Below are 8,439 nucleotides of genomic sequence, written 5' to 3'. Positions count from 1 at the left end.
CCATCCGCAAAGCAAAAATGTCCGCACCTCTAGTTAAACACTATTTAGACGTAGGACACAAACCAGAAGAAATTAAATGGCGGATTTTAGAGAAAATCCACATTTCAGATAACAGTGGTGGCTGTAAGGTACGCAAGAAAAGGGAAGTTTTTTGGATTTTTGTCCTCAATACTTTCCATTGCGGCCTTAACAATGAATTGCCTTGGGAGAATGCCATCTGACTTGTCACCTAATAAATGGACCATTTATATTTCCTCCCAATTTTTGCCCCATTGATTACATACCGAGTTCACTAATCTTTTGAGTTGTTACATGTATTTATAGCCATTGTTGGGAGATCTAGTTCTTCCCATACCATTATAAATAAAGCTTATTCCATACGAAATAGAACATCATGGTGATATGTTTACTCCTTCGCATACTACATTGTTATAGCTGTAAACCTAAACGAGATATTCTATGTACTTATTTACTATATGCAACCACTGTAGGGTTGATAAAATAGTGTCACTTAAACAATAAAGTTTCATTTGATCCTAAAAAAAGTCCCGCTATCTAAACAATAAAGTTTTATTTGATTTCAAAGAAAGTCCCGTTTCTACGGGATACTTCCTAAATATCCCGTAGCTTTTTTCAAATATACTGTCACGCCCCTGTGTTTACGTTGTTTCAGTCTATACGCAATCGCATTATCGTGGCCATTGTCACCTGATCCGTTTTCCTTAGACGTAACTACATCATTACGTTGTGACCACCTGACTGAGTCACGTATCGTCGTTACTGATTTAAATTCCCAATCAAACGCCGGTTCGCACATATGGAGGAAATCGTTCCGTAAAAGAAAAGAGCACGGCGAGACACGTCCTTTTTCCACGAAGGTCTTTCATCAATAGGTGAGCTTTACCGAATCCTTTTGTATCGCAAACATATGAGTGGCCAGCGTATAATATGGTACTCTCTATCTCGTATTTTTAAAAAAAATCCATGCCAACTATCGCAACATTAGGTTATTACTTTTTTATTGAAAGTATGCTGTTTTTATTTTATCATTTTGCAGACCAAAAATTATTTTGTGGAGAAGAAGATAATACGCCCCGTTATCAGTGTAAGAAATAATACATAATAATAAGAATATAAACCGACACTCTTCGCGATTATAATTAGGTAGGTAATACCACCTGGTTTCCTCAGTCCAATATGAACTAGTCACTATATTGCATAAGATTACATCATTCTAATTAACTTATATATAATTATTCTTTGCCTTAGAAGCTAATGACCATTTTCGTCGCCTCATCGATGTCTCTTTAAAAAGTCGTGCCTGCCGAGGATATCGGTTTGAAATAATATTAATCATAAGGTAATTACGTGCACATTTTAGACTCATTTAGACATCTATTGTCTAGTATCGTTAGCATTTAACATAAACAATCATTTTCCTTACCTTTTCCCCCCTTTCTTTTTCCCCCCCTTCTTTCCCCCCCCTTTTCTTTCTCTCCCCCCCCTCCCCCTCCTTTATCATTCCTCCTTTTCTCTCTTTTTTTTCCCCGGTCTTTTCCTGCAGTGCACATTCAATCAACCAGTATCAGCTTTTGAAAATCCTCCTCCCTCTACTTCATTTATTGTTTTAAGTAAGTTTCTTCTTTAGGTTAAGTATTTCGATTTTCAAATCTTGGTTGTTATTTCTATCTGTTTCACATCAGGTTTAAAATAACTTTTTCTGGGATCTCTTTGCTGTTTTTTTTAACCATTTGGTCCTTCTATTATCACGGTGCATGTATCCTCTTTTCACTAATCTCAATATGCATTGTATATATTAGTTGCATATTTGAACAATACAGTCATTTTGGTCTTTTCCTTTATTTTCTCCACTTTATCACTTGCATATATAGTTGGAGTCCGTTTTCGCTACTCTTGGAAGAGCTAATTTCATAGCTAATTATATAGCTATATTTGTCATCACCAAAATGATGTTATAATATTATTGCTAAGCCAGTGTACCTTTTACTTTCAGGAACGTTGTGTGGCTTTCCTGACGAAGGCGCTAGTGCGCCGAAACGCGCGTCGAAGACAATCTATTGCCGCAATTCAATTTTTATGAATTCTTGATTTTGAATGTTTGTTATTATATTTTTTTTCATTTAATATTGTGTTTATTGAAGTTGTTGTTAATGCATTTGAACTATACATTGTATAATTTTTATGATTTATGAAACATATTATATGGAAGAAAAACTTGTGTCTTTTTAAACATTGCATTGAGTATTGGTTCTATGTTTTTTAAACAAATTATAAACCCCCTTTTCTTTTGACAATAAAGAAACAAAGTTTAATTTTATCATTACATGGTACACTGGCTCTTATTAAAAGTAATTTTGTCTTTTTTGGTTTTATATCAACATATTCATTGTGACATGTGTATCAATTCTATTGCCTAGGAATATATTTTTCATTGTCTTTGTTACCCTGTCCTAGGAATTGACCTAAACATTTTACAGGGGGTCCTTGATACTTTCAAAAAAAATGTAGGGGTATGTGCTACATGGAAACAGGACCTGGGTCAACCCCTCACCGACTTTTAGTGGCATTACTGTTGCGAACAGACACACAAGGTCTCCTTTAATCATAAACATAAATTGCTCCATGTCAAGTTTATAAAGCACTCCTACATCACCCCTGTTAAGGTACACCAGATGGACTCGTCACACCCCCACACTTGCTCCAAGTGTCACTTCCCATTGGCAGACTTTGCACATATGACGTGGACCTGTGGGAGGATCGCTAAGTATTCGAGGGAAATATTTGGAGAGCTGTCTTGCATGTCGGAATCGGATCTCTCGCCCACCCACTGTAGGCCTCTATGGTGTATATGCACGTCCTCACAAATTCGGCACAGCGCTTCGTGGCAATAGCTCTGATGTTTGCTAAAAGACAAGTAGCAGTGCACTTGGGCAGTAAACACCCACCGATGCTAAAAGCCTGGTTGTATAGTATGACACACTGTAACACAAACAGCGATCTCTATGCTCAATTGTAACCGCCCTCCTCCAGGCCACTAGATATCTGGCATTCGTGCCGCTCCTACCTGCTTGACTCACAGGTCGTGGCGGGCTCGCAAATGAGACATACAATGCCCTCGCAGCCCACTGAGATAGATTATACCACAGCTCCCACTGAGCAGTAGGCACTAATGCATGCAAAGGTATGTAGACTAACCCCTCAGTAACACAGGAGAGTCACTGCTACAGAGATCTTGGTGTTTTTTATTATCCATGGAAATAGACCATATATTGTACATTCTGTATTACTCATTGCTAACTTGTACTGTATTTTTTTCTTGTTATAAAAAGTAATAAATAAAGTTTTATAAAAAGGAATCAGTTGCTAGGGTTAAGAAGATTTATTACAAATTAAGAATCAAATTCAGGGGGGGGGGCGTGGCTTGGATGCAGGCAGGAATGGCCCCTCTCCTGTGAAGCTCTGAGGCGGCACAGGAAGATTGACTTTCCACATAGCGGATGGAATTCTTTGTCTATGCTGAGATGAAGTCCACCACGGCATGACGCTGCATACAGCATTTATTTATCGCTGACATGTCTTTGCTGTAAGCGGGAACCACAGTGTATCTTTCATCAGGTCAACGCGTCTCCCTCAGGCCTCGCAGTCGCTTTTTTGTTTTACAGAGGGGATGTTTTTTCATCATTTGTAAGCGGTAAGGAGCTTTTTTCAGCACGGGGCATTAATCTACTGTTTTAATACATCGAGTATACCTGACAAGTTGTTTGCAGATAATACTTTTTTTATTTCAATGGAATTTTCTCAACTTAGTGCCTCCTCAGTGGCATTATCACTAAGTGCTCTTGACTATTTTTGGGTCCTCTGGCATTTTGATACACTGTTTCCTTCAATTATACTTTTGACTGTGTAACTCCTACTTTGTGTGCAGTCTTCTTTCTTGAAAAGGAGAGAAATGTAATTTGCTCTGTAATATTGTGCATTTCCTCCAAGTTTCCTTCTTTAATAAACTGCATTCTGTTTTCTGTGCTGTCTATGTATGGGGAGAACAAACCCCACTCAGCGTACTGTCAACATCTATTCCCCTCTTCCATCTGTGGTTGACTTTAATCCTGTCAGTGTTCCTCAGGACACCATGGCGGAATCAGAGCAAGGTGTGTTATCTCCTTCAACAAGTATATCATCCTCAAATATTCTACTTCCTACATCTAAATCTGTGTCCAGCTGTCTGGTATTTCGACACTTTCATCTGGGAAACGTGTTAAAAAAGACCTATTTCTTCCAGCTATATCTCCTCCATCAATCTCCATGGAATTAATTCTTGAGGAAATATGGGCGCTTAGGCCATATATGGAAGAGACTAATATACAGCTTCAATGTTTGGATGATAAATGGTCAAATATGGAGAGTAGGGTCAATCAATTAGATAGTAGAGTGGACTCTTTTCAATCTGCAGGCAGCCAAGTTCCTTCTATGCAGACTCAAATCTCACATCTTCAGATACAGATTGAAAACTTTGAAAATCATTACAGACCCAATAATTTACGTGTTTATGGTTTAGTAGAGTGACTTGAAGGCTCTAACCCTCCCTCCTTTTTTCAATCCTTTCTTTCAAAGCTACTTGGTATTCCTGAAACAGCAACACTAAACATTTAACCAGCTCATCGACTAGGTCACGGTTCACAGACTTCATCTTCATTGAACAAGCCAAGAGGTGTCATTTTGTATTTTTTAGAGTACACAGATTTGTTAAAACTTCTACAGACAGTTAAAGTCAAATCTCATGACAAGGATCTACTCTTTTCTTTTCACAAGACTATGCTAAGGCAAAGGCAGATAGAAGAAAGACATTTTTTGATATAAGACCAGAGCTGCAAAGCATTAATGCTAGCTTTGGTCTTATACATCTCTGCCTTTTTAAAGTCACTTATCAAAATAAAACCATGACCTATAAAGATCCGTGTCTATTACAACGTTTTCTGGACAGTTGCAGACTGGAAGATATGGAATTTTACTAGATCTACTGCTTGATTTATATTATCAATTTTGGTTATTATTTTCAGTATATTTCTTGTTACTTGTACCATGTATTGTTTGATGTTAACATTGGTATTTTATGTTTTTTTCTTTTGCCTCTGGATGATGTACTTCCACCCTCCTGTTTCTGTTCTAAGAGCTCAAGTTGGTGTGTTGTTTCCTTATGTGGTTTCACCACTCTTGACTTTTGTGTATGTTTTTTACTATGTCATTTTCTATATTTTCTATATGCGTTTTGTCCCTTTCGTCCTTTGTTTTCTTAACTTTTGTTTTTCCGATTTCTTTTCTCAGAAATGTCTTAACAGTACCATATCTTTTTTCTTTCTTCTTTTTCACTTTACCTCTTTTTTCCAGCTTTTCTACTTTCTTTTTTTTCCTTCTAGTTTTCTTACTTTTCTTTCCATTTCTTTAATTCCACTTTTTGTTTCATATACTATCTATTTTTATATGCTATTACAATTTAATGGTTATTTTTTATAATACTTATGCTGTTTTGATAAATGTATTATTACTACTACTTCTCTTGACGTTTTGAATGTACTATTGTATTACAGATGGCTTTAAGATTTATTTCATGGAATGTTAAAGGTTAAGGCTCCCCCATAAAACGTCAAAGGGTTTTATCCCATATTTCCAATTTAAGGGAGGATATTGTTTTGTTGCAGGAAATACATATATCAGACAAAGAAGTGACTAAACTTAAAAGACAAAGGGTTGGTCATATTTTTGCTTCTCTGGGTTCAGGGGAGCCTAATGTGGTTGCTATTTTATGTCATAAATGTCTTGATATACACGTTCTTGCACAGGATGTTGATTGTAAAGGTTTCCTTACTCATTGATAAAATGTCCTTGACTTTTGTTAATCTTTATGCGGATAAATCCTTTTGGCCATGGGTATTGTCTATATTGATGACTTATACTGATGACTATTTCATAGTCGGTGGTGAGTGTAACATGGTTTTTGATCCCATTATAGACAGACGCTCTAAAACTTGATTTATACCTTCACACATACATTCTCAGTTTAAATCTACAATATTCTAAAGTGCCCGTCGGCCAGTCGTAACCAGCCTGTAATCCATATGGACGGCGGTTTACACCGTCTGGATTACGATGCTACGTTTCCGGCAGGGTTTTCATGCCAGCATTTCCAAAATGGAAACCCTGTCGGAAAACATTTTTGGGGGCCCCTAGCAGGGCCCCCTTTCCCATGGGGCCTGCGGTCGGGGGCTGAAGGGGCACCTGCATCTTGTGGCAGGCAATTTGAGGTGTCTGCCACGGGACACAGGGATTAACACAATCTCCCATTTCTCTATGGTAGCTTGTGTAACAGCTGGATTACAGATGTAACACAAGCTCTCACAGAAAAAATTGGAGAATGCGACTGCACCATGTGCGGTCGCATCATAATTAGGCAGTCGGGACCGCCAACCAGAGATCGGTCAGTCCCGTTTCCACCACGGTGTCGGTCGGAAGAAACTCCAACCAACATCGTAATAGGCCCCTAAATATCTGAGGTTATGGTTCACTGACTCCATTAAAGATACTAAAGCTTTAAATTTGAAAGTATTGCACACAGTCTTACTTTCATTTACATCTCATTGGAATGCTTTATTTTTCTTGATGGTGTCACCTAGATACTATAAATATGATGATATTTTCTATAATGTTATCTTATCATTCAAACATGCCTGTTAATATTCCACATTCTCAATATAAAAAGATATATTTCATTTTATCTAATTTTATCTAATTTCTTATGGAATAATAAAAACCTATGATGTCTCTTCACAAACTTAAAAGACCTAAACATATGGTGGGGGGGGGGGTAATTTTACAGATCTCCATACTTATCATTTAGCCTTTTTCCTTAAACAAACGTCTTTTTCATTACAAGATCATGATTTTGAGTATTTGATGCTCAGAGAAGAGTCTCAGATTGTGTTGTCTATACATGAGTAAGTCTAAATCACCTAAAGAAAAGTACCAGCTAAAAGGATGATTCTAACAATCTAAAGGATCTCACAAATCAGTCATTTCCATAAGGGAAATTAGAAGTATGCAAGGAAAAATATAAGTAGGAAGGTGTGCTTAGTCAAGAGTCTTCTTGGGTCAGGGAAGTAAGTGTTAGCCTAAGCCACTTATCCAGCAAATGTAATCTCATAATACTGGGCACAAATTCTTGGTAAGAAAGTACTCCTCTGGATGAATCATTAACTTCTACTTTACTTACTTGCTAACTTGGTCTTCCGATGGACCTTTTTGAGTTGCACTGAGAGGAAAAAGAGTTAGCATTTCTCATCCAATCAATTTAGTCATCAGTGCATCCAATTGGCCAAACAAAGAGGATCAGGAATCAATGGCCACTATCAAGGGGTTTTTATTGCAAATTTGTGATTAGGTTTAAGTAGATCACTCACAAAATCAAACTAGACAGATACAGTGTGGTAATTGGGAGGACTAGCCTCCGACAGAAATTTAAGCGTACAAGAATTAGGCAAACAAGCAGCTCTTTAGCCACAATGCAAAACAACAACATTAAGATTTGATACTCAGAATACAATCTAGCAATTTTATCTTCCTCAATACAAACTAAGGCACATGACGGCTCATAGTACAAATCTACAAAAGACAGTATGGAGTAGGCAAACGAGTACAAGAAGTATTAGCAACAGCATTGTAAAAGCTCAGTCAAGAGTCTTCAAGGGGTCAGGAAGTATCGGTCTAAACCACACTTGGAAAATTAACGTGACAGGGGAAATGTCTGTAAGAGTCCATTCAAAGTACCAAAGGAAGTGGGATTTAGGATAATTGGGAAATTGGGAAATTGGGTTAGGTAGGATTCCAAAGGAATGCTCTGCAAGGACCTTGCAGAGAGAGTTCAACCAAGGAATTCAGCATGCGGTATGGAAAGAAATCCCAATTCATCTGCCCCCTCAACCAGGTCAATCGGTATATTATAATCCATGAAGTACATCGGCAACTCCCCTTTAGGCACGTTATCAATAGCAATCTATTGTATTTGTTTCAAAAGTTCATATAGTTGTACATGGTATTTAGAATGTAGCATCATAAGAAAGTCACACACTGAATATGGAAACATCGTCTCGGTCACACACTCATGGGTAAAGAAAAGAGTCCTTTGTTTGTCTAAAGAGTTCTGATGTGCTTGTCATTGGAATCTGTTACCAGACATGAATCAGCTACTTGTTACAATAAATGTATCAATTCAAACTAACATGTGGTGTGAAAGCCTGCAAATAAGAGCAAGTCAGCAGAAATGTAGAACATGGTGGGTTCTCCTAGGACAAAAATGCAGGCCTTTAAGCTGAAGCCTGCTAACTTATGACACTTTAATGAATAATTTAGATTTATGCATTTGCTCTT

The 8,439-nt window shown here is 37.5% G+C and overlaps 1 long non-coding RNA gene across 1 annotated transcript; it reads left to right on the top strand.

Annotated features, from left to right (window-relative positions):
* Positions 1-1,080: 1,080 nt before the first annotated feature.
* On the top strand, positions 1,081-1,593 carry LOC146797611 (uncharacterized). The gene is made up of 3 exons (XR_014969017.1): positions 1,081-1,164; positions 1,270-1,360; positions 1,565-1,593. It is a non-coding gene; the product is annotated as an uncharacterized LOC146797611 (long non-coding RNA).
* The last annotated feature ends 6,846 nt before the right edge of the window (positions 1,594-8,439 follow it).

The sequence above is a fragment of the Triturus cristatus genome, chromosome 9 (assembly GCF_964204655.1).
Source record: "Triturus cristatus chromosome 9, aTriCri1.1, whole genome shotgun sequence".
Taxonomy (NCBI): Eukaryota; Metazoa; Chordata; class Amphibia; order Caudata; family Salamandridae; genus Triturus; species Triturus cristatus.
Note: the sequence above shows the minus strand (reverse complement) of the source record. Positions and strands in the feature narration are given on the sequence as shown.